The 27,810-nt window shown below is 43.2% G+C and overlaps 1 long non-coding RNA gene across 5 annotated transcripts in view; it reads left to right on the top strand.

Moving 5' to 3' along the window:
- The first annotated feature begins 26 nt into the window (after window positions 1–26).
- The window catches only part of LOC132393546 (uncharacterized), a 34,040-nt gene continuing 6,256 nt past the window's right edge, over window positions 27–27,810 (top strand). For 2 of the 5 annotated variants that reach the window (XR_009511916.1, XR_009511919.1), the window contains exons 1-2: window positions 27–4,238; window positions 4,672–4,737. This is a non-coding gene — a long non-coding RNA (uncharacterized LOC132393546). Of the gene's footprint in view, window positions 4,239–4,671; window positions 4,738–24,504; window positions 24,794–27,810 lie in introns of all 5 variants that reach the window. The other 3 variants (XR_009511917.1, XR_009511918.1, XR_009511920.1) reach the window with 3 other exon arrangements.

Genomic DNA, 27,810 nt, shown 5'->3' on the forward strand with positions numbered 1-27,810 from the left:
CAGGCAGCATTTATAGAAAAGAGTAAACAGTTGATGTTATGGGCTGAGACCCTTCTTCAGGACTGGTGAAGGGTCTTGGCCCAAAATGTCGACTATTTACACTTTTCTATAGACGTTGCCTGACCTGCTGAGTTCCTCCAGCATTTTATGTGCATTACCATAACGTATAGACTCACTTTGAAGTATTCTACAACTCATTTGTACAGTGTTTCTTCTTTTGCATACTTGTTTGTAAATCTTAGTGTGTAGTTTTTCATTATTTTTGTCATACTGTGAATGCCTGTAAGAAAATCAATCTCAGGGTTGTATTTGGTAACATGTATGTACTTTGATAATAAATTTACATTGAACTTTGATCTTTTGAAACATTGTAAGTATCTATGGGAGACTCTGCCTCAATATTTGCCATCAACAACCTTTTTGCAGCAACCATCAGGCAGGAGGTACAGAAGCCTGAAGTCTCACACCACCAGGTTCAAGAACAATTACTTCCCTTCAACCAACACACACAAAATGCCGGAGACACTCAGCGGTTCAGGCAGCATCTATAGAAAAGAGTACAGTTGACTTTTCGGGCCGGGACCCTTCAGAAGGACTGGAGAAAAGAAGATTTCCTTCAAACGTTTGGTTCTTGAATCAAATGGCAAAACCCTAATCACTACTGTTTAGCAACATGAGAAACAATTTGATCATCTGCACTAAAATAGATATCTTCTTCTTGTAAAAATAAGATCATAAGCATAGGAGCAGAATTACACCATTCAGTCCATTGAGTCTGTTCCATCACTGAATCACGGTGTATTTATTTTCCTCTCAATCCCATTCTCCTGCTTTTTCCTGTAACCCTTTGGTTATCTTACTAATTAAGAACCTATCAAATTCCATTTTAAATAAACTCCATGACTTGGCTTCTAACATTGTCTGTGGCAATGAGTTTGACAGATTCACCAACCTGTAGCTGAAGAAATTCCTCTGATCTCTCTTCTGAAGGGACGTCCTGAGGCTGAGCCCTCCGGTCTTAGATTCTCCCACTATTGAAAACATCCACTCCTTGTCCACTCTATCTTTGCCTTTTAATATCCTGTAGGTTTCAATAACCAACCCCACTCCCATTCTTCTAAACAAAGCAGCAACAGCAAAACAAGGCCCATTCCTCCCTACTCACCTACTCACACAAACAAACAGATAGCCCTCCAACCCCAGAACAAGCCAGCTTTGGCCTTCATACCCCAGTAGACTCATGGATATTGGGCCTTTGACTTCCCTAGTGAACTCACGGACTTGCAGACCCAGGACTTGTGCCATGGGACTTCTTTCCTCCAAGAGCACCACTGGCCCTCAGTGAACCCTGCCTAGTTGCACACTCAGCTTGGACTTAATGTGGAGAGTTTTCATTCCTCGATCTGCCCTGTGCACTCCACATCGAAGTGTACCCGTTTGTGGATTGAAGGCTACTGTCGATAACAAAGCAGTTCCCTACATTCAGTGGCCAGTCACTGGCTCACAAAGTGACCACCTCCATCAAGGCATGAACCAATGACCTAATCTAGCACAGATGCTGGCCCTTCAGCCCAATTATTCCATGCTGAAACGATTTAAACTGCCTCCTCCCTGCGACCTGTACCAGGGCCATATCCCTACCATCTATGTACAGTACCTATCCTAACTTCCCTTAAACATTGAAAACAAGCTTGCATCCAGCTGGCAGCTCATTCCACACTCTCATGACCCTCTGAGTGTAGAAGTTTCCCCTCATGTTTCCCTTAAACTTTTCACCTTTCACCCTTAACCCATGACCTCTGGTTGTAGTCCCACCCAACCACAGTGGAAAAAGCCTCCTTGCATTTACCCTCTCTAGACCCTCATAATATTTTGCATGGAGAAATATTCCATTGTTTTATATTCTGGTTGTGTCTGGCATATGTATGAAGATAATAAAAAATAGGATTCATTAACACACCTTAAAGAGCTGGATGACTCTCACTTGTAGGTCACAGTGGAAATAAAAGAAAACACATGTGAACCTAATTATTTTCCTAGTGCATGCTCTGAATTTAAGCTTTAGTATAGGGCTGTCCTTTCCCTTCAAGCATAGTGATTTTGAAAAGCAGTCTGGAAAAAAATAATCATTCCTTGGATTTTCACTCTGTCAACTCCCTTAAAAGGTACAGAATTGATATCTGATCCATTTTCAAAGGTGTTTTCGATTTGTCGACCTTGGCTGCTCTCTCTCCCTTTTATCTCTGTCCAAAGTTAATTGAGATGAAAAATTCTCAGCGTTCCGCTCTGAATTTGTGTTCAAGCTTCTGCACGATATTTGCCGAAGGCTGAAATTGCAACGTAATTGCTAATTGCATTTCAATTATTCAGCGACAACTATTTAATTTAGCGCTGCTGTTGACTGGGGAAAGGAAGAATAAACAGCGCACAGGACACATGTTGTGAATATTAAAAAGAAAATGATTTAAGGGTTGGAGTAGCAATGAGGAGTAAATAAAGTCATGGAATTCATTTCTGTGGAGCCTTTTATATCTTGTGCACATCTCAACATGCATTACAGGCAATCAATTAGCTGTTGGGCCAAACTGAGCTGGCTGAGGCAGGAGGTTTTGGAGGGGAACATTCTGACTGGCCAATGGTCAGCTAATCACATATGTAATACCAAGGCCTTCCTGGCATTTGGTGATGGTGGTCCGATTGTGTTAGGGCTTCTAGCATTATTCTAGGGCATCTGTCTCACATCCTACACGAGTGTAGGAGTGGTGTCCTTTACTTAACCTGAAAACAAATTGACCTATGGTTTTAGTGGGAGAAGGAAAGCAAGTTCAGATATTTATTTTTGTTAATTATTCTATTCGCCAAAAATATGTGCTTGCCTTGATTAAATTCCATCTGCCACTGCTCTGTGCAACTTTCCAGCTGATCCATTTCCCTCTCTATCCTTGGACAACCTTCTCTGCTGTCTACAACTCCACCAAATTTTGTGCTGCCAACAACCTTATTAATCTGACCATTTACATTCTCATCCCATTAACAGATATCCAAGCACTGATTCCTACATCATACTGCTGATTACAGACTTCCAACCAGAGAACAATCATCCACCTCTATGTCTTACCACCAAACTAGCCTTGGGTTTCTATCTATTAACCTGGGCCCTTAGCATTGTCAAAGATCTCGCCCATCCGTCCTACAATCTCTTTGACCTCCTACCATCAGACAGGAAGAACCATGGCTTTAGAACAAGGACTGTTTGGATGGGAAACAGCTTGTTTCCCCAGGCTGTGAGTGCCGTGAACTCCCTGTCACCACCCAGGCATGCAACTCTCATCACATATGAAGCATTGGTAGCATTATACTATTTACTTTTTAACTTGTGTCGTAAATGAACCTTTGGATAAATGCCAATCTTCTGGAACATATTTGTTATTATTTGTTAACTTATTTGTGGTAATATTACCTTGAATTGTGTGTGAGTTATATGTGCTGTGTTGTACATCTTGAACTGGAGGTGCATTGTTTTGTTTGGCAGTATACATTTATATAGTTGAATGACAAAAAAATTGAGCTTGAACTTGAATTTGAACATCTACAGTTATTAAACACTTCACACCACTTTTTATAAAGCTCTTGACATTGTAAATACATGCTGGTTCTGGTGTAATTATGTGCACTTTATTCCATATCTTTTCTTTACGATCTGACTTATTTTTATATGTAAGTCTTTATAATTGTTGTATTTTTTGTTGCATGTTATATCCTAACCAACACAACATAGCAAACTCCTAATATATGTAAATGTGCTCCATATGGTGATTGAAGTTGATCCCTGGCATGCTTTAACCCTGTGGACTAATCTACCAAGTGGGAACTTGTCAAAAGTCTTGGTGACATCTGTATACCATGTCTACACACAAAGTGCTGGAGGAGCTCAGCAGATCAGGCAGCATCTATGGAAAAGAATAAAGAGTTAATGTTTTGGGCCAAGACCCATCATCAGAACTGGAGGTGTGTTACTCTGGATTTCCAGTATCTGCAGAATCTCTTGTTGTTTATACCGTGTCTACTGTTTTGTCTTCATGAGTTTTCTTAGTTAATCCTCAAAGCTCAGATATATGAAATGGGATAACCCCTGCACAAAGCCATGTAGACGCCTCCTAAAAGTCTCAGCCTTTCCACTTCCATTATTCACTGGTCAAAGCAACAAGGAAGATGAAACATTGAGGCGAATGTGGAAGGTGAGCAAGCGAGTGTTCAGCACTGGCTACATGCTTTTTAATCCCTCTGTTGCTGGAAGAGCTTGTATGGCCTATCACTGTGACTAGAGGGTAAGCCTGTGCCCCCAAACTATGTCTCTTTCTATGCTGTTACCAAGGTTGTGTGTTTATGGATTTGAACTATGTATTATGGACTTTTTCAGTTTTAGGATTACTTGGGGGTCAATATTCTTACTGCGTTTTTGTGCAGGGAGGGGGGGGGGTTTGGCAGATTGTGCTCTTTATGTGATTCTGTTAGTTTTTTGTGCAGGGGAGGGGGATTTGGGGCCAAGGGGAGGGAGGTTTGGGCTGGGTTGATGATTGTGTTGCTGTTCCTTTTTGTATGTGTGGGTTTGCTCCTATTCTTTGAACTGACTTCCATTGTTTTTCTTTATTTCATGGCTATCTGGAGAAGAATGATATCAGAGTTGTACATTGCATACATACTTTGATAATAAATGAACCTTTGAAACTTTGTGAGGTAAGTGCTTTCCCTTATAATACTTTTACACTTCTTAGTTATTTAAGACCCAGTGGCACAGAGTTTCCTAGCTTAACCATATTGTTTATTTTGAATAAGAGAACAGCATTTTCTAACCTCCAGTCAAAGTTCGAAGTAATTTATTATCAAAGTATATATATGTCACCCATGTACGATACTGAGATTCATTTCCTTGCAGGCTTTCACAGTAGAACAGTGAAGTACAATAGAGTCAGTGAAAAACTACATACAAAGATTGACAAACAACTAATGGACAAAATAAGACAAACTGCAAGTAAAAAAATAAGTAAATAAATAGTCCTGAGAACATGAGATGTGGAGTCCTTGAAAGTGAATCCATAGATTGTGGAATCAGTTCATTGTTGAGTTGAGTGAAGTTATCCACGATGTTTAGGAGCCTGATGTTTGAAAAGTAATAACTGTGTAGGTGGTGGGTGTGTGGAATGCATTGTCTGTGATGCTGGTGGAAGTGGATACAATATGGTTTTTAAGAGCCTTTTAGACAGGTTCATGGGGTTTACCATCAGGATCCTGAAGACACACTTCTACTTTGCAAAACTATGACAGAATGCAGTATAGGTGGATTGCCCATGGTCAGCATGGCTGAAGTGGGCAGAACAGTTTGTTTCTGCGCTGAATATGATACTGAGGTTTTTCAGCACAACGATGCATGTTTAAGAAAAATACTGCTGGCTTCTCAATTGGGAAGGTATATAAGAGGTGCCCTTGCCATTGAACCCAGGCCCCTCAAAATGAATGTTTATAAATAAAAAAGATATGGTATTGAACGTGTTAACAAGCCCATGTGAAATTTCTTTATTCCAAAGTAAATTGATCACTGCTCTGCACCTGATATTATTAACAGTAGATCAGAGCTATTCATAGACCAACCCATTTCCCACAGTCCTAATCTTATTATCTTGTAATCACTTTTCGTATTTGCTGTGTAGTTGTGCCAAGGGTACCTTGGATGCAAGAACTCCATAGAACTGTTTGCTAAAGAATGATGTTTAATATGTGATCAGTGAAGTGAGGCTTTAATTAAACCATAAGAAGGATCATAAGAGGTTTCAATTCAGGGTTGTTTTGTTTCTGGGCATTTTGTACCCACCGTGGTGAAGTGTAAATTCCCAGGAGTTGGATGCTTTCCATACCTAGATTCCATTACAGATGATTAAACTGAACCCATTTCTTTGATACTATTTCTCAAATTGAGGAAAGCTGGGATCACAACCATGCGAGATCTTCTCCATGTCACAAGAATATTTTTTATCATAGGATAATCATCTTCAGAGCAATGGCAGTTTAAGTAGAGACCTTCGATCAGAAGTCCAGAAGTCAAATTCCTAACGGCCAGAGCCTTAATCAGTGAATTACTGGGAGCCTCCAGTTTGAGGCTTAGAGTTCAGAGTCTCACCTTCGAGACCTGGGGTCAGTTTAAACATTATTCTTTATCAAACAGTTCTATGGAGTTCTTGCATGCAATGGACCCAACCACCCTGCAAGTACGAAAAATCGATAAGAAGTCCACAACTCATGGTGTGATGATTGAAGCCCTTGGTCTGTGAGTCTGTGAGTCCATGGGGATGTCCAACATCTTTGAATCCACTAGTCCTCTGGAGGCTGGAGGCCGAAGATGGCTGTCCTGTGGTTGGATGACTGGTGGGTGGTTGGCAAAAATACGGCTTCTTTTGCTGTTGCTGCTTTGTTTCTTTGTATGTTGTGTTTCTTTGTGCTCTGCCTTGTTCTGCTGAGTGAGGTGGGCATGCAACGTTGGCATTGGAATGTCTGGCGACACTTGCCCCCAGCACATCCTTGGGTCTGTTGGCTTTTAATGCATTACATTGTGTGTTTCAGCGTCCATGTGATGAGTAAGTGTGAATCTGATTCTGAATCATCATCAGCAGTGAATGTTGGCCTTTGTAGTAATGACTCCATCCTAAAAATGCCTAAACAACCTGCACAGCCCTAACCCTCAGCAATGGAATATCATGGACTGTCTCCTGCACCACCATGGTCTGTCTTTTATTTTGCACAGTCTTTTTCTTCTCATTACTGCAATCTTCTCTCCCCCTCTCTTCTCTGCCTTGTGTAACTTCTAAACATGATAGATTCTGTAGATGCACACACAAGATGTTGGAAATGCTGCTCCATCAGGCATTGCACCATGTCACCTTTTATTTCATATTACCTGTAGCCCTCTCAGGGGGCAAGTGTTTCTTTTCTGTACTGAGGTAGGATCAATGTGGTAAACTAGCTTCACTGTATCAAATCCAAGAAGGGACAGAAGAATGAGGATGCCTCAAAGTTCAAAGCAAATTTATTAAAGTGCATGTATGTCACCTTATACTACCCTGAGATTCATTTTCTTGTGGGCATTCACAGTTAATACAAAATGATGAGGGGTATAGGTAGAGTCAATGCAAGCGGGCTTTTCCCACTGAGGTTGGGTCGACAACAACTAGTTACAACTAGTTATGGGTTAAGGTTGAAAGGTGAAAAGTTTAATGGGAAGCTGAGTGGAAACTTCTTCACTCAGAGGGTCCATATAATAATAAGACATGGAAGCAGAATTAGGCCATTCAGCCCATCAAGTCTGCTCTGCCATTCCACCATGGTTGATCCCGAATCCCACTCGGCTCTATACACCTGCCTTCTCACCATATCCTTTGAAGCCCTGACTGATCAGGAAATGATCCACTTCCATCTTAAATACATGGATTTATCCTCCACCGCTGTCTGTGGCAGAGCATTCCACAGATTTACTGCTCTCTGGTTAAAAAAAATCCTCCATACCCCTGTTCTAAAGGGTCGTCCCTCAATTTTGAGGCCTGGCCTTCTAGTTCTGGATACCCCCACCAGAAGAAACACCCTCTCCACGTCCACCCTATCTAGTTCTTTCAACCTTTGGTAGGTTTCAATGAGATCCCCACACATTCGTCCAAATTCCAGTGAGTACAGGCCCAAAGCTGCCAAATGCTTCATTCCCGGAATCATCCTCGTGAGAGTGTGGAATGAGCTACCAGCACAAGTGGTGCATGTAAGCACAATTTCAACACTTAAGAGATGTTTGGATAGGTACATTGATGATAGGAGTATGGATGGTTATAGCCCCTGTGCAAGTTGATGGGAGTAGGCCGTTTAAATGGTTCAGCATTGACTAGATGGGCCAAAGGGTATGTTTCTGTGCTGTACTTTTCTATGACTATATGACTCTTTAAACACAAAAGATTCAATGAGAAACCATATACGACAAAGACCAATGTGTAAAACACAACAAACTGTGCAAATATAAAGAAACAGAAATAATAATTATACTAAATAAATAAATAAGCAATAAATATTGAGAATACGAGTTGTAGAGTCCTTAAGAGTGAGGGATCAACTCAGTGCTGGTGTGAATGAAATTATCCCCTCTGGTTCAAGACCTGATGGCTGAGGTGTAATAACTTCCTGAACTGGGCCGTGTGGGACTCGAGGCTCCTGTGCCTTCCGTTCTGATGGCAACAGTGTAAGGAGAGCAAGCGGTAAATGATTACAGTGCTTGAAGATGCAAAGGTATTTGATCTCCTAGTGCACGATTAGTATGCAGGCACAGCAAGTAGTCAGGAAAGTGAGGAGAATATTTTTGTTTATTTACTGGGTGGTTTGAATTCAAAAGGGAGAAGTTATGGTTCAGCTGAGCAGGATGCTGGTGAGACCACAGTTAAACATAGAACATACTGTAGAACAGTACAGCACAGTACAGGGCCTTCAGTCCACGATGGTGTGCCAACCTTTTAACCTATTCACAGATGAATCCTTGCCCTCATACATAGCCTTCCATTTTCTATCAGCCATATGCATATCTTAGTTTCTTAAATGTCCTTAATGTATCTGTCTCTATCACCACCCCTGGCAGCACATTCCACAAATATATCATTCTGAAACTTACCTCTGACATCCCTTCTATACTTTTTCCAATCACCTTAAAATTTTTTCCTGGGGAAAAAATATCTCTGGCGGTCCACTCAGTCTATACCTTTTATCATTTTGTATACCTCTATCAAGTCACCCCTCATTCTTCTGTCCAAAGAGCAAAGCCCTAGTTTAGAATCAGGATCAGGTTTAATATCACTGACAAACACATTTGACCTTTTGGCTTTGTAGTTGTGCCAAGGGTCCATTGGATGCAAGAACTCCATAGAATTTATTGTTGTGCAGCTGTATAATGCAATACGTAAAAATATTATAAATTACACTAAAATGTATTTTAAATATATATATAAAAGAATTAAGTTAAATAATTAGTGTTAAAATAGTGAAATAGTGTTCATGTGTTGATTCATTATCCACTCAGAAATGTAATAGCAGAGGGAAGAAGTTGTTCCTAAAATGAGCCCAATTCGCTCAATTTTTCTCATTTGCAAGAAATGTACAGTGATGATCTTATCATTTAAGGAAGGATATTAATGCATTGTAAGTAATACAGAGAAAGTATACTGGACTAAAATCTAAAATGGGCTAATAGGGAAAAGTTAAATAGATTAGGCGTAATGATTTTACAATAGAATGTTCCTCAGTTGCATTTCTTAGAAGTTCCCTGCTATTTGCCTTTCAACTTTAGAATATCTTTGGACATGTAAGAAAAGTGTTCTCTTTTATAAGGAACATTATATATCATACCGGAAAAGTTTATAAAACTAAGGGGCATAGACAAAGTAGATGGAATCTTTTCCAGGGTAGAAATATCAAATATTGGAGGACATGCATTTAGGATAAAGGGGAAAGTTGAAACATGGAGGGGGGGGGGCAAGATGTTTTCAGAGGAATGTGCCTAAACAGCAAAACAAACCCCTTTCCTCCCACCCACCCACTCTTGGATGCATATGCAGGCCTCCAACCCAAGGACAGGCCGTTATTGGGCATTAAACCTCCAGTGGATGCATGAACTCAGATATTGGGCCCCTGACTACCCCAGTGAATTTGCAGACTCATAAATCAAAGGCTTGATGTCCAGACTTCCAATCAATCTTAGGGCTTTGATATTTGGTGACTTCAGGCCTCAGATTCTGGACTTGCAGATGATGGTATCCTCTACTCCTGCAGTATATATCACTATATGAATGAAATACTAGTCTAGTAGACAGTTTAACATCCACTGGGCAAGCAAAAACATCTCTGAACCTCTGGACTGGGGGAGTAGAGACAACAAGAAGTTCTTAGGACTGTTTGTGCTAGTGGACTAGTGCCTTCCATTTACTGGTAGTTCAACAATTCCCCTGATCAGCAGCACATCTATAGAAACATTTTACCACAAACATTTTGCATATTTGGCCTTTAATCTATTTACTATCAGTGATTTATACCTTTTAAATATTCCACTGACTGATGTCTTCAATCACAATTTCATGAGAATGGTCCTAGGAATGAAGGGGTCAGGGTTGAGGAATGTTTGATGGCTTTGAATCGGTACTCACTGGAGTTCAAAAAATTGAGGTGAGGATCTCAATGAAACCTGTCGTATATCGAAAAGCCATTGACAGATATGGAGAGGATGTTTCCTATAGTGGAAGAGTCTAGGACCAGGGGGCACAGCCTCAGAATAGAATTCTCCCTTTAGAATAGAAATGAGGAGGAATTTCTTTAGCCAGAGAATGGTGAATCTGTGGAATGCATTGCCACAGACAGCAGTGGAGACCAAGTCATTGGGTATATTTAAAATGAAGGTTAATAGGTTCTTGATTAGTCATGGTGTCAAAGATTACAGGGAGAAGACAGGAGAAATGGATTGAGAGGTGTAATAAATTGGTCATGATGGAATGGCAGAGCAGACTTGGTGGGATGAATGGACTAATTCAGCTCCTACATCTTATGAACTTATTGCCCAAACCTCTTACTACCTCAAATTATTTCCTCGGTCCTTTTCCTTTGATGGCATCATCATCATCGCCATATGCCGTATGATATAGGCGATCATTCTTATCTATGACCATGATCGCTCTTGGCAAATTTCTCTACAGAAGTGGTTTGCCATTGCCTTTTTCTGGGCAGTGTCTTTAAAAGATGGGTGACCCCAGCCATTATCAATACTCTTCAAAGATGGTCTGCCTGGCATCAGGACATGTGAGATGCACCAGCTGCTCATCTGACCATCCACCACTTACTCCTATGGCTTCACATGACCCTGGTCGGGGTCTAAGCAGGTGCTACACATTGCCCAACGGTGACTTGCAGGCTAGGGGAGGGAAGGACTGCCTTACACCTCCCTTGGTAGAGATGAACCATCACCCCACCTTTGATAGCACTGATGAATAAGCAAGTTTCTAGGTCTGAATGAGATGATTTGTCTCTATTGAGAGCTGATGGTGAGCTGCTCAATGGAATGTGTTTAGATGACACATTGGGGAAAGGGGCGGTTGGGGGGGGGGAATTCTTTGTGAGCAAGATTCCTGTAGAGAACTGACCACAGCAGATGCATAAAGCGGGGAGACAAAGGCTGCAACGTGACAGATGTGAACAGATTGCCTGTTGATTTCTGTATCACTAAGACCTGGCTCATTTCTGATGAACTATGCAAGCAAAATGCTTCAAGGGTTTTGTGGTCTTTGAATCATGCAGCAAACAATGGAGATTTAATAACATGCACCGAATGTCTCAGACATTCTTCTTGGAACACATTAAACAGAGGTTTCTACTTACATCTGCATGCCTGGTATCACTAACAGAAGACCAAGGCTATAAATAGACCTGCTTGGCTTCCCACAGCCTTAAACTCATTAACGTGATGACTTTTCATTTTTTCTCTCAGTCTAAGTGTGCCAAGGTCCCTGTAACACTGCACATGATCAAAAATCTCCTGGAAACCGCTTAAAGGAAGTTGTCCTTTGTGTGCCCAGCAAAGTAAGCTCCAAACTGAGATAGAGAGGTTCATTGAACTGCCACTACTCAACACGAATGGGTGATTTCAGATTCAGATTTATTTATCATGCGTAGATCAAAACAGACATTTAGAGGCTGCTTTATTAGGTATACCTTACACCCGCTCGTCAATGCAAATATGGAACCAACCAATCATGTGGCAGCAACTCAATGCATAGAAGCATGCAGGCATGCTCCAGAAGTTCAGTTGTTGTTCAGACCAGGTAGCAGAATGAGGAAGAAATAGGATCTAACTGATTCTGACCATGGAGTGATTGTTGGTGCTAGGTGGGTTAACTTGAGTACCCCAGAAACCTCTGATCTGCTGAGGTTCTCATGCACAAAAAAGTCTCTGGAGTTTATGGAGACTGGTGCAAGCAAATATAACATCCGATGATTGATGGCTCTTCAACAACACTATGTTAATTAGAGAGGTTAGAGAGAAAGACCAGATTGGTTCAAGCTGATAGGAAGGCAGCAGGAGGTCAAGCAACCAAGCTTTGCAACAGTGGTGTGAAGAGCAGCATCTCTGAACATGCGACACATCAAACTTTGAAGTGGATGGACAGCAGCAGCAGAAGACCACAAGCACGTATTCATTTGCACTTTATTGGGTACGGGAGGTATCTAATAAAGAGGCCACTGAGTGTATAGTTAAACACTTTGCTTGCATTAACAACCAACACACCCAAGGATGCGCTGGGGGCAGCCCGCAAGTGTTGCCATGCATTCCAGCACCAACACAGCAAGCCCGCAACGCTCAGCAGAACAACACAGAATGGAACATACTGAACCTAATGAGGCCCTTTCCTCCATCACACCTGCCCACACACACACATGCACTGTCTTCTAACCCCAGCATAGGTCGTCTTCGGCCTCAGCCTCCAGAGGACTCATGGATTCACAGACATTGGGCTTTTGAGTTTCTGAGCGGACTTGCAGGGTTTCGCCGACTCAGGGTTCCGGCATCAGGCCTCAATGTTTGGACTTTTGGAAATGTCCAAATTGCAAATTAACCATCACAGCCTAGCAGGTAGGACATTAGAGTATTTCTGTACATCAAATAAGTCTTTGTTATTGTTAAATTCCTATTGATCCTTTAGTAAATATGATATCTTTTTAAAACGTAATACTTCCATTAGAGAATATCTCAAATATCAAATTAAGTTGTTCCTTCACTATGAATGCTGTCATTAAGCTCCAAGAGTTTCCAGAACTCCCTTCTTGTGGGCCAAGCTATTGACATAATCAAACCATTAGTCATCGTCATATAGACAGAAGTAGGCCATTAGGCCCATTGAAAATGTGAATTGATTCACTTTGGAAGGTCAAATTTGAAGGCAGAATGCAAGGTTAATGGCAGGATTCTTAACAGTGTCGAGACAGAGGGATCTTGGGATTCAGATCTATAGATCCCTCAAAGATGCAGCTCATGTTGATAGGGTGGAGCACAAGTTGATATGGTGGTTAAGAAGGCGGCTGGTCTGTTGGCCTTCTGTAGTCAAGGGATCGAGTTCAAGACCCATGAAGTAAATGTTTCAGCTCTGTAAAACTCTGGTTAGACCACACTTGGGGTATTGCTTCATTTCTGGTTACCCCATTAGAAGCAGGATGTGGAAGCTTTAGAGGGTGCAGAGGAGATTTACCAGCAACTGCCCAGATTAGCGGCACGTCTTATGAAGATAAGTTGAGTGAGCTGCTGCATTTTTCTTTGGAGTGAAAGAGGATGAGATGTGACTTGATAGAAGTGTACAAGATGATAAAAGGCATAGATTGAGCGGAAAGCCAGAGACATTTTCCCAGGGTGGAAATGGCTAATGTGAGGGGCAAAATTTTATGATAATTGGAGGGAAGTATGAGGGATATCAGAGGTAAGTTCTTTATACAGAGAGTGGCAGGTGCGTGGAAGGTCCTATAAGGGGTAATAGTAGAAGCAGCTACATTGGAGGCATGTAAGAATCCTTTAACCATCCTGAATGGTGGGGAGGGAGGAAGTGTAAGGGCGGGTGTAGCACATATTCCGCTTACAAGGATACATGCCAGGAGGGAGATCGGTGGGAAGGGATGGGGGGGGATGAGTGGACAAGGGAGTGGCGTAGGGAGTGATCCCTACAGAAAGCAGAAAGATTGGGGGAGGGAAAGATGTGCTTGGTAGTGGGATCCCATTGGAGGTGGCGGAAGTTACGGAGAATTATATGTTGGACCTGGAGGCTGGTGGGGTGGTAGGTGAGGACAAGGGGAACCCTATCCTGAGTGGGGTGGCGGGCAGATGGGGTGAGGGCAGATGTGCGGGAAATGGGAGAGATGTGTTTGAAAGCATAGTTGATGGTGGAAGAAGGGAAGCCCCTTTGTTTAAAAAAGGAAGACATCTCCTTCGTCCTGGAATAAAAAGCCTCATCCTGAGAGCAGATGCGGCGGAGGTGGAGGAATTGTGAGAAGGGGATAGCATTTTTGCACGAGACAGGGTGGGAAGAGGAATAGTCCAGGTAGCTGTGAGAGTCTGTAGGCTTATAGTAGATATTAGTAGATAACATCTCCAGAGACGGAGACAGCAAGATCAAGAAAGGGGAGGGAGGTGTCGGAAATGGACCAGGTAAATTTGAGGTCAGGGTGAAAGTTGGAGGCAAAGTTAATGAAGTCAACGAGCTCAGCATGTGTGCAGGAGGCAGCGCCAATGCAGTCGTCGATGTAGTGAAGGAAAAGGGGGGATGGATACCCATATAGCCTTTGAACATGGACTGGTCCACAAAGCCAACAAAAAGGCAGGCATAACTGGGACCCATATGGGTGCCCATGGCTACACCATTGGTTTGGAGGAAGTGGGAGGAGCCAAAGGAGAAATTATTGAGTGTAAGAACTAATTCCGCTAGACAGAGGAGAGTGGTGGTAGAGGGGAATTGGTTAGGTCTGGAATCCAAAGAGAAGTGAAGAGCTTTGAGACTGTCCTGGTGGGGGATGGAGGTATATAGGGACTGGACGTCCATGGTGAAAATAAGGCGGTGGGGGCCAGGGAACTCAAAATCATTGAAAAAATTCAAAGCGTGAGAAGTGTCATGAACTTAGGTGGGAAGAGATTGAACAAGGGGGGATAAAACAGTGTCCAGGTATGCAGAAATGATTTCGGTGGGGCAGGAGCAAGTTGAGACATTAGGTCTACCTGGACAGGCAGGTTTGTGGATCTTGGGTAGGAGGTAGAAATGGGAAATGCGGGGTGTGGGAACTATGAGGTTGGTGGCAGTGGATGGGAGATCCCCAGAGCTGATATGGTTGGTGGTGGTATAGGAGACAATGGCCTGGAGGCCATTAACCATGATGTGGGTTTGTACAAGAGCAGATGAACTAAAATTGATTTCAACTTTGATGTAAGATGCATGTTACCAAATTAATCATTTTTTTGGAAACTTACAAATTAGCATTAGATGGAACAGAATGGTGTGTGTCTGTGGGAGATGGGCTGCTGAGGATATAAATGATAGTTAACTTTGCATCACATTTTTCTAAAGTTATTCCTTCTTGTAACGTACTGCACTGTACCATTGCCACAAAACAGCAAATTTCACGATGTATTTTTCTACACAAGTATTATAAGAGTTGTAGACAATACTCCTGTAGCCTCTTGATGTATGTGACTAGTAACAGCTTGCTTTCCATATCATACTGACCTGGCTTGAGTATTACATAGACAATTAGGGTGAAACATCCAAGGTTGACACTGGCCAACAGAGGTCTTGATTGATGTAGGTGATTTGCAGATAGTTGAGGACTAATTCCTGGACTGCCCACAAAGAGAAATGGGACTGCCCACAAACGCTACCTCATTATTCCTCTTTATTTATTTTTATTGTAACATATAGTTTCTTTTGTCTTGCACTGTAACGCTGCCACAGAACAACAAATCTCACTCCAGGTTGTTTAATGTTATTTATTTATTGAGATGCAGCACGGAATAGGCCCTTCTGGCCCTTTGAGCTGTGTCCCCAGCAATCCACAATTTAACTCTCGCCTAATCCTAGCACAATTTACATTGATCAATGAACTTACCAACCGGTATGACTTTGAACTGTGGGAAGAAACCAGAGCACCCGGAGGAAACCCACATGGCCATGGGGAGAGTGTAAAACCCCTTACAGGCAGTGTCAGGAATTGAACCTGGGTCTCTGGTACCATACAGTGTTGTGCTAACCACTATATTACTGTGCTGCCCCAAGTACACAAGTTTAATACAGAAGAAATAATTGTTACTCCAGATCCAATGCGGCACAAAAAACACAGAAAGATATTGAACACAATAAAATAACACAATAAATATAAATATATAAGAGGCTTATATACATAGATTGCTTGTATGTTCATAAAGTGATACTAGGCCCAGGAGTGTCTGTACATAAGGTGGCAGACAGAAAATGATAAAGTAGTGGTGATTGGGGGTGTGGAGGGGTGGGTTAATGCGTGGAGGTGTTAATCAATGTTACTGATTGGGTAAGTAGCTATTTTTGAGTCTGGCAGTCTTGGTGTGGATGCTACATTGCTGGCTCCCTGATGGGAGTGGGGCAAACAGTCCACGAGCAGGGTGGGTGGGATCCTTCATGATGTTACTGGCCCTTTCCTGGCACCTTTTGTTTTATATGTCCTTTGATGGTGTGTAGGCTGGAGCCAGTAATGCGTTGGGCAAATTTGACTATCTGTTGTATATTGTCAGTAAAAATAATGATTCACGGGGTTGTATAAGTTGGTAAATGGCCCTTCAGCCCAACAAAGTCTGCACTGTCCATCAGGCACCAAACTGTATAAGAATAAAATAGGATTCCCACGCTAGGCCCATTTTATTTTCTTCCAGATTCTGCTACTTGTCTATGCACCAGGGGCCACTTAGAGTGGCCAGCTGTACTACTAACCTACATGTCCTTGATATGGGAGGAAACCAGGGTGCCCAGAGGAAACTCTCCCAGTTGCAGTTTCATTTGAATCGGGAGCAAGTTACAGCTTGTGATTCAGCTGGGAGCTCAGAGAATTCGACCGTGTAGATAGGATTTAAGCCTACCTGGTCAATACCTGTGGAGGAGGGGGAACTGCGCAGGCACGAGTGACGTCAGCATCGAGCGCACACTTTAAAAGGCAGGACTTCTTTTCAGAGCGGGCAGCGGAGTCCGTGGAAGCAGAGTCCTGGGCTTTGGCTAAGTGGGCTTCGGCGTAAGGGGACTTCGGTAAGCCTGTGTGATTGCTCGCTGAGGGGAAGAAGGTAAGGTCGCTAGGTGCTTTTTAAACTTATTCTATTAATCCAGTTCAGGTATGGGGGAGACAGTCAGAGCAGTGGTGTGCTCCGTATGCAGTATGTGGGAGGTCAGGGTCAACACAGTTGTCCCTGATGACCACACCTGCAAAAGGTGCGTCCAGCTGCAGCTCCTATCAGACCGAGTTAGGGAGTTGGAGCAGGAGCTGGATGAACTACGGATCATTCGGGAGGTGGAGGCAGAGATAGATAGGAGTTATCAGGAGGTAGTCACACCAAAAAACCAAGAAGTAGGCAGATGGGTGACGGTCCAGAGAGGCAGGGGGAGCAGGCAGAGAGAGCAGAGCACCCCTGCGGCCATTCCCATTAACAATAAGTATACCGTACTGGATACTGTTGATGGGGATGACCTACCAGGAATGAGTTGTAGTGGTCCTGCCTCTGGCACAGAGGTTGAACCCTCAACTAGAAAGGGGAGGAGGGAAGAGAAGAGAGCGATAGTTTTAGGGGACTCTATAGTTAGGGGGGCAGATAGGAGATTTTGTGGGGCAGATCGGGAGTCTCGGATGGTATGTTGCCTCCCTGGTGCCAGGGTCCGGGACATCTCAGATCGGGTGCAGGCTATTCTTGAGAGTGAGGGCATGAACCCAGATGTAGTGGTCCATGTAGGGACCAATGATGTAGGTAAGGTGAGTGAGGGGGTCCTGCTTAGAGAGTTCAGGGAGTTAGGAGTGAAGCTGAAAGGCAGGACCTCCAGGGTGACAATCTCGGGATTGCTACCTGTGCCACGTGTGAGTGAGGCGAAGAATAGAATGATTATGCACATTAATACGAGGCTGAGAGCATGGTGCAGGAAGGAAGGGTTCAGGTTTTTGGATAATTGGTCTTTGTTCCAGGGACATTGGGATCTGTTTTGAAGGGATGGTCTACATCTGAACCGGAGGGGTACTAACATTCTTGCAGGAGTATTTGCCAGTGCTGCTCGGGGGGGTTTAAACTAGATGTGCAGGGGGCAGGGATCCAGATCCAGAGGGTTGGTCAGAAGGTGCATGGGGTTAAATGTGTACAAGGTTTGGGTGATCTTGAGAAGGTCATCAAAATTCAGGGTGCAATTTGCCCGATGGAAGTTCAAGGAGCTGGGTTAGGTACAGTAGACAGTGTTTTAAGCAAAGAGAGGAGGAATGGGCTAAGAATTCTATACTTGAATGCACGTAGTGTCAGAAATAAGACAGATGAGCTTGAAGCTCAGATGAAAATGGGGAACTACGATATTGTTGGGATAACGGAGACATGGCTGCAAGGGGATCAGGCCTGGGAATTGAGTGTACCAGGGTATACGTGCTATCGTAGAGACAGAAATATGGGAAGAGGGGGTGGGGTGGCCCTGTTGGTGAGGAATGAGATTCAGTCCTTAGCAAGAGGTGACTTGGGAACAGGGGAAGTAGAGTCTGTGTGGATTGAGCTGAGGAACAGTAAGGGTAAAAAGACCCTAATGGGTGTTGTGTACAGGCCCCCAAACAGTAGCGTGGATATTGGGTACAAGTTGATTAGAGAGTTAACATTGGCATGTGCTAAAGGTAATGCAGTCGTTATGGGAGATTTCAACATGCAGGTGGACTGGGAGAATCAGGTAGGTGCTGGACCCCAGGATAGGGAGTTTGTGGAGTGTCTAAAGGATGTATTTTTGGAACAGCTTGTGCTTGAGCCAACCAGGAACGAGGCTATTTTGGACTTGGTGATGTGTAATGAACAGGAATTGATAAGTGATCTTGAAGTAAAGGAGCTATTAGGAAGTAGTGATCATAACATGATAAGTTTTTATCTACAATTTGAGAGGAATAAGGGCAGATCAGAGGTGTCAGTGTTGCAATTAAATAAAGGAGACTACGGAGCCATGAGGGATGAGCTGGCCAAAGTTAAATGGGCGGATGCCCTGGCAGGAAAGACAGTGGATCAGCAGTGGCAGATATTCTTGGGCATAATACAAAAGATGCAAATGCAGTTCATTCCAATGAGAAGGAAGGATTCAAAGAGGGGGAAGGGGCCACAGTAGTTGACAAAGGAAGTCAGAGATTGTATAGCATTAAAGAAAAAGAAGTATGACAGGGCTAAGATGAGTGGGAATACAGATGATTGGGAAAGTTTTAAGGAACAGCAGATCTTAACTAAAAAAGCAATACGGAGAGAAAAAATCAGGTATGAGCTCAGTCTAGCCAGGAATATAAAAGGGGATAGCAAAAGCTTTTTTAGCTATGCGAGAAGAAAGAAGATAGTTAAGAACAATGTTGGCCCCTTGAAGAATGAATTGGGAGAAATTGTTATGGGAAACAGGGAAATGGCAACAGAATTTAATGCATACTTTAGATCTGTCTTCACCAGGAAGGACACAAGCAATCTCCCAGATGTATGGATGGGCCAGGGTCATAAGATATCAGAGGAATTGAGACAGATTGACATTAGGAAAGAAACTGTGATGAGTAGACTGGTAGGACTGAAGGCTAATAAATCCCCGGGTCCAGATGGTCTGCATCCGAGGGTTCTAAAAGAGGTGGCTCAGGAAATTGCGGATGCATTGGTAATCATTTTCCAATGTTCCTTAGATTCAGGATCAGTTCCTGAAGATTGGAGAGTGGCTAATGTTGTCCCACTTTTCAAGAAGGGAGGGAAGGAGAAAACGGAGAACTATCCTAACGTCAGATGCTTGAGTCCATTATTAAGGACGAAATAGTGGCACATCTAGATGGCAGAAATAGGATTAGGCCGAGCCAGCATGGATTTACCAAGGGCAAATCATGCTTGACTAATCTGTTGGAGTTTTTTGAGGGTGTAACAAGGATGTTAGATGAGGGTAAGCCAGTAGATGTTGTGTACCTAGATTTTCAGAAGGCATTCGATAAGGTGCCACATAGGAGATTGGTGAGTAAAATCAGATCTCATGGCATTGGGGGCAGGGTTTCAACATGGATGGAAAACTGGTTGGCAGATAGAAAGCAAAGGGTAGCAGTGAATGGGTGTTTCTCAGACTGGCTGGAGGTGACTAGTGGGGTACCACAGGGCTCTGTATTGGGACCACAGCTCTTTACGATTTATGTCAATGATTTAGATGAGGGCATTGAAAACTATATCAGCAAGTTTGCTGACGATGCTAAACTGGGTGGCAGTGTGACATGCGAAGAGGACGTTAGGAGAATACAGGGAGACTTGGATAGGCTGAGTGAGTGGGCAGATACTTGGCAGATGTCATTCAATGTGAATAAATGTGAAGTTATCCACTTTGGAAGCAGGAACAAGAGGGCAGAGAATTGTCTGAATGGTGTCGAGTTAGGTAAGGGAGAAATACAAAGAGACCTAGGAGTCCTAGTTCACCAGTCAACGAAGGTGAATGAGCAAGTGCAACAGGCAGTGAAGAGGGCAAATGGAATGTTGGCCTTTGTTACAAGGGGAATTGAATACAAGAGCAAGGATGTTCTTTTGCATTTGTACAGGCCCTGGTGAGACCACACCTGGAATATTGTGTACAGTTTTGGTCTCCAGGTTTAAGGAAGGACATTCTGGCAATTGAGGAAGTGCAGCGTAGATTCACTGGGTTGATTCCTGGGATGGCAGGGCTGTCTTACGCAGAGAGATTGGAGAGATTGGGCTTGTACACGCTGGAATTGAGGAGATTGAGAGGGGATCTGATTGAAACATTTAAGATAATTAAAGGATTTGATAGGATTGAGGCAGGAAATATGTTCCAGATGTTGGGAGAGTCCAGTACCAGAGGGCATGGATTGAGAATAAGAGGTCAGTTATTTAAAACAGAGTTGAGGAAGAGCTTCTTCTCCCAGAGAGTTGTGGAGGTGTGGAATGCACTGCCTCGGAAGACGGTGGAGGCCAATTCTCTGGATGCTTTCAAGAAGGAGCTAGATAGATATCTGATGGATAGGGGAATCAAGGGATATGGGGACAAGGCAGGGACTGGGTATTGATAGTGAATGATCAGCCATGATCTCAGAATGGCGGTGCAGACTCGAGGGGCCGAATGATCTACTTCTGCACCTATTGTCTATTGTCTATTGCAGGGAGAACATGCAAACTCCATACTAACAGCACCCAAGGTCAGGATCGAATCCAGGCAGCCTCCAACCTGATGGCATGAATATTGATTTCTCCTTCCAGTAAAAAAAGGCCCCTCTTCTTCTGTTCCCCACTCTGACCTCTTCTCATTTGCCTGTCACTCCCCTTGGGTCCCCTCCTCCTTTTCTTTCTCCTATGGTTCACTCTCCTCTCTGGTCAGATTCCTTCCTCTCTAGCCCTTTACCTTTCCTACCCTTCTGGCTTAACCTATCATGTTCTAGCTCTCCCCCTTCCCCTCTCCCCACCATTTTATTCTGGCCTCGTCCTCCGTCCTTTCCAGACCTGAAGAAGTCTTTCAGCCTGAAATGTGGACTTTGTGGGCTGAAGGGCCTGTATTGTGCTACAGGTTTTCTAAGTTTCTATGGACTGTTTATTTATTTCCGTTGATTCTGCCTGACCTGCTGAGCTCCTCCAGCATTCTGTGTGTGTCACTTATTTCAACCGTTTCTGAATGTCTTTGATTGTTAGATCGCTAATGTGGTTTAGCGTATGTAGCCATACTCGTTTAGTAATCCTGTCACTCTCTGAAAGAAGTATGAATGCTCTGTGTAATTCAATGTACAGTATATGTGACAAATAACTCTAATCTTTAAATCTCTCTAAGTTAACACTGCCAGACAAGGAGAGATTAAATTGACTTCGTTTATATATACCAAAGATGAGAAATATGAGAGGGATTGTAATTGAAACCTAATAGGCTGTAGGACTGAAAAGACAATCTCTGCTGTTTTCTGTTTCTTAGTGGCGTTGTGTTGCTAGAGAAATACCATACCAGTACACAAATCAATTGTTACATCTACATGGAGGTCAGTCACCAGTGGTGTGCCCCGGAGATCTGTTCTGGGACCTCTACTCTTAGTGATTTTTATAAATGACCTGTATGAGGAAATGGAGGGATAGGTTAGTAAGTTTGCTGATGACACAATGGTTGGAGGTGTTGTGGATAGTGTGGAGGGCTGAGGGAGGTTACAGTGGGACATTGATAGGATGTGAAACTGGGCTGAGAAGTGGCAGATAGAGTTCAACTAGATAAGTGTGAGGTGGTTCAGAATAAAATATTAATGGAAAGACTCTTGGCAGCGTGGAGGATCAGAGGGATCTTGTTGTCTGAGTCCATAGGACACACAAGGCTGCTGCACAGGTTGACTCTGTGGTTAAGAAAACATATGCTGTACTGGCCTTCATCAATCGTGGGATTGAGTTTAGGAACCGAGAGGTAATGCTGCAGCTATATCGGACCCTGGTCAGACCCCACTTGGAGTACTGTGCTCAGTTCTGGTCGCCTCACTATAGGAAGTATAGGAAGTATAGGAAACCATAGAGAGGGCTCAGAGGAGATTTACAAGGATGATGCCTGGATTGGGGAGTATGCCTTATGAGAATAGGTTGAGTGAACTCGGCCTTTTCTCCTTGGAGTGATGGAAGATGAGAGGTGACCTGATAGAGGTGCACAAGATAATGAGAGGCATTGATCATGTGGATAGTCAGAGGCTTTTCCCCAAGGCTGAAATGGCTAGCATGGGAGGGCACAGTTTTAAGGTGCTTGGAAGTAGGTACAGAGGTCAGGGGTAAGTTTTTTACGCAGAGAGTGTTGAGTGCGTGGAATGGGCTGCCGGTGGCGGTGGTGGAGGCAGATATGATCAGGCTTTTCAAGAGCCTCCTGGACAGGTATGTGGAGCTCAGGAAAAATAAAGGGCTATAGGTAACCGTAGATAACTTCTCAGGTAAGAACATGTTCGGTACAGCTTTGTGGGCTGAAGGGCCTGTATTGCGCTGTGGGTTTTCTATGTTTCTATCTCTTGCAGTACAGACTTTAACTGCTCTACAACATCAGTGTATACTGTCTAATATGGAAGACTAACCCTTCATATCTGGCCCCTACTTTCTACCCTCTCTAATTTCTACTGGTGGGGTGGTGGGGTGGAGATATGTCTCTACCAAAGGAAGTGTAAGATGCTCCTTCCTTCTGCTAGCCTGCAGGTCACCCTTGGGCAAGGTGTAGCACCTGCTTAGACCCCTGATCAGGGTCACGTGAAGCCATGGGAGAAGGTGGTGGATGGTCGAATGAGCAGCTGCTGCATATCATAAGTCCTGGTTATGCCACCAATGACAATCCCTGAAGAGCATTGCTACTGGTTGGGGTTACCCGTCTTGAAGAGACACTGACCAGAAGAAGGCAATGACAAACCACGTCTGTAGAAAAATTAGGGAAGAACAATCATGGTCGTGATCATGATCACCCATGTCATAAGACGTGGCATATATTGACAATGATGAATCTCTACTCGAGTTTCCACCAGTTCTACCTCCTTAGAAGTTTGCTAAAACTTTGCAAACATCTAGATGAGAGTGCATCATGGTCTAGTATGGTAACACCAATGCCCAGGAATAGAAAAGACTACAGAAAGTTGTGGATACAGCCCAGTCCATCACAGGAAAAACCCTTCACATGGACCACTGCCACATGAAAGCAGCATCCATCATCAAAGACTCCAATCACTCAGGCCCTGCTCCCCTCTCACTACTACCATCAGGCAGGAGGTACAGGGCCTTAGGTCCCATATCCCAGAGTAGCATGTTCCACAGAAGAAGACAATGAGAAACCAATTCTGTAGAAAAATCTGCCAAGAACAATCATGGTCATGGGACCACAATTGTCTCGGTCATGTGATGTGGCACGTAATAATGACAATGATAATAAATAGCATCTACTGTCTCCCTCTATATCATTTCAATTGTTTATTATCAGAATGCCACATCCAGTGATTAGTTTCAGTTGTCACAAAGAATCAGTTGGAATAAACTCTTCTTGGGCTTCCAGCCGGATACAGGTATCAATTTTAAAGGACGTTTCGATAAAAAACTCTGCCATCTTCATCAGTGATGATGCCTGGGCATGTCCAGTGGTATAGATACCCCCATTGTCGATCCTCCTGATTGGTTAGTGCTCATCCAATCAGGTTTCCTCTGTCCCACCTTGTTTACAGTCGAATTCCAGTTCTTACTTAGAGTGAGACCTTTTTCTTTGTTAAATGGCCTTCTTCACCAGGCAGTCCCAAAAGCCATTGGCAAGGCACAGGAGTTTTGTGCTGTCGAAGTCAATCCTATGGCCACTGTGAATGCAATTTTCTGCTACTGCCTCATTTTACTGCATAATTATGCTATCCATAATCTTGTAACTGTAGTCCAGGTGCAGTTTGATGGGACCAGGATGAATAATAGATTCGGCATGGTCTACAGATGGGCTGAAGACTCTGTTTCTGTGCTGTAGAGCTCTATGATTCTATGACTGCAGAATGATCCGTAGCAGTGAATATTTAGACAGACCTCTTCTGCTTGGGTTAGATCCATCTCCAGCCAAGAAACACAGTTCTATTGCACCGAGTTAGAAATTGCATAGAAGTTGGTTGGAATCGTGCTGCGTGATATTATGAACAATGCCTAAATGTGCAAATTCTTTTGTTAATTTATTTTAACAAATACCTTGACTATTTCAGCTATTTCATTACTTTTAAACAGAGGAATGCATTCATTGCTTCCCGATGCTACACAAAGACCCAACTGTCCCGTGAGAAGTGATTGCATCCTGTCCGCTTAAAGGTACCATCTCAGGCGGTGGCCACTTGCGCACCCGAAGACAATAGATGTAAGCCAGTGTGGGCAGTTATGAACAATGGGAGCATTGGGGAAGCATAGAGAGGCTTTGCATACCCTGACTCCAGCCAAACGTTCCGTACATCTTGGTGGTCTCATTATGCACCAACAACACTTGAGGCATCACAGCAGGTGAGGAACTTTGTCTGACTGGATTTTGTGGAGATTTAAATCAGTGGGTCAGAATTAATGGATTATAATTATTGCATTTGATAATGGAATGGTTTGGGGTAATGAGTTGGACTGTAACCAGCCCTGACTCCCTACACAGGAATGTTGAAATATTATTGCTCTTTGCAGATAATGGCTATTTTTGGGAGGGAGCCACGCATAAGACATGAATCACTTGCTTTTTGTTATCTGGAACTGTCCGTCTTAAAGTCTTATGACTTATGGGGAAAGGTTGAATAGGTTAGAACTCTTTTGCCTGGAGCGTAGGAGAATGAGAGAGATTGGATGGAGGGATACATAATCATGAGGTGTATAAAGAGGGTAAATGCAAGCAAGCTGCTTCCACTGAAACACTGGGTGAAACTACAACTAGAACTGATAGGTTAAATGTAAAGGTCAAATACTTAAGCTATCTTGTTTCTTCACCCAGAAGGTTATTCTGATCAACCATTTTAGTTAACCCTCTCCTTCCCCTTCTATCTATTACCTCAGTCACTGCACTGTAAATTCTTTAAACCACTTTTATGATGTTATTTACAATGTAAATACATGCTGGCATTTATGCATATTTTATTCAATATCCTTGCTTCTAGTTTTATTTTTATACAATCTTTATTCTGCATAATTGTTTTTTGCTGCATGTCATGCCAACACACCACAACAAATTCCTAATATGTACATGTAAGTGTATCTGGTGAATAAAGTTGCTCCTTGGCCCTTGTATAGTCCATGTCTTTATTCCTTCTACCAAAGCGAATGACCTACACTGTATGCCACCTGCCACTTTGCCCATTCTCCGAATGTGCCTAAGTCCTTCTGCAGAGTCTCTGCTTTCTCAGCGCTACCTGCCCCATCTTTGTGTCCGTGCTGCTTCTACAAATGTTCACTGGAGCCACAGTCAAGTGCCAAGGAAGGTAACTAAGAACTGGCGGGTGATGGAATTGTTCTTGCAGGAAGTCTTTGTTTCGGGAAAAAGGAGGAAATATGCACGTGATACCTGCCAGAGTGTCATGAATGGTTTCTGAGCATAATCACCGAAATGTTCCAGTGAACCTTGGTATGTATGTTGGGGCATAAAATCATACAGCTTGGAAAAAGGGCCTTCAACCCAACAAATCCGTGCCAACAATCACTAATCCACAATGCCATTCACAAGAAAGGAACTTCCATCTTCAAAGACCCCCACAATCCAGGCCATGTTCTCTTGAAGCTACTACCACTGGGCAGGAGACTTAGGTCCCACACCACCAGGTTCAGGAACAGTTATTATCCCTCAACCATCATGCTCCTGAACTGGGTGGGTACGTTCCACAATCTACAGACTCACTTTCCAGGATTCTACAAACAATGTTCACAGTATTACACATCATTTATTTGCACAAATGGTCTTCTTTTGCACATTGGTTGTTTGTCAGTCTTTGTTTCATCGTAATCGTTATTATGTGCCGTGTGTATGACGAGGGTGATCGTGGTCTCATGACCATGATTGCTGTTGGCAAACTTTTCTACAGAAGTGGTTTGCCATTGCTGCATTCTGGGCTGTTTCTTCACAAGACGGGTGACCCCAATCATTATCAATATTCTTCAGAGATTGTCTGCCTGGCATCAGTGGTCACATAAACAGGACTTGAGATCTGCACCAGCTGCTCATATGACCGTCCACCACCTGCTCCTGTGGCTTCACATGACCTTGATCATTGGGGGGGGGGGTACTACACCTTGCTAAAGGGTGACCTGCAGGCTGGTGGAGGGAAGGAGCATCTTACACCTCCCTTGCTAGAGATGTTTTCCACCCCGCCACCTGGGGTGTTTATCTATAGTTCTTCATAAATCTGTTGTATTTCTTTATTTTTCTGTAAATGCCTACAAGATAATTAACCTCAGTGTGATGCATTTTACGATATGCTTACATACTTTGACAACAATTGACATTGATTTTATTTTCAGTATATTCAAATAACCCACCCCTCATTTCTATCTCACACACTCAAGGCAATTACAGCTGCCAATCATCCTAGATCTTTCTGGAATGTGAGAGGAAACTGGAACATTAGGAGGAAACCTATGCAGTCACATGGAAAGCATGCGGACTCCACACAGACAGCACCAATTGTCAAGGTTGGATTTGGATTTGCTGGTGCAGTGAGTTTCACCCTGGATTGTGAAGACTGACATGTGACTTTAAAGTGGTTTATAATAGTCATTTTTTCCCCAGGGCAGGGAATTCTAAAATTAGAGGGAATAGGTTTAAGATGAGGGGTAAGATTTGAAAAGGATCTGACAGACTACTTTTCACTCAGAGGGTGATGGGTATATGAAATGAGCTGGCAGAGGAATTGGTAGAGGTGGCTATAACTGCAACATTTGAAGCCATTTAGACAGGTTAGGAAAGGTTTGGAGGGATATGGGTAAAAGCTAGGAAAATGGGACTTTTATAAGTAGCGAACTGGGCTGGCATAGATGAGCTGGATTGCGGTGACTGTTTTTGTGATGAATGACTGCTAGAACACTTATCACGAATGAGAAAAGCATCTGGAAGCTTAATAGTGGATATAAAAGTAGACAGCTAACGATTAAAGATTAGCACGTACATTTGTAGCATGTACATTGAAACAGAGTGAAAGGTGTCATTTGTGTCAATGACCAACACATGATGTGCTGGGAGCAGCCAATAAGAGTCGTCATGCTTCTGGCACCAGCACAGCATGCCCACAATTACTAACCCGCGCGTCTTGTGGAATGAGGAAGGAAACTGGAGCATGCGGAGGAAACCCCTGCGGTCACGGGGAGAATGTACAAACTCCTTACAGACAGCGGTGGGAATTGAACTCCAATCACTGTCACTGTAATAGTGTTATACCAACCATTACTATGCCGTGAAACTTCTATACCATAGGGCCCACCTTTGCTGCATGGAGTTAAAGACAAGTTTCAAATGAATTCTAGCTTTCTCACTAATCCTTTTTCTTCTTTATGCA

This window comes from Hypanus sabinus, chromosome 4 (assembly GCF_030144855.1).
Source record: "Hypanus sabinus isolate sHypSab1 chromosome 4, sHypSab1.hap1, whole genome shotgun sequence".
Lineage (NCBI taxonomy): Eukaryota > Metazoa > Chordata > Chondrichthyes > Myliobatiformes > Dasyatidae > Hypanus > Hypanus sabinus.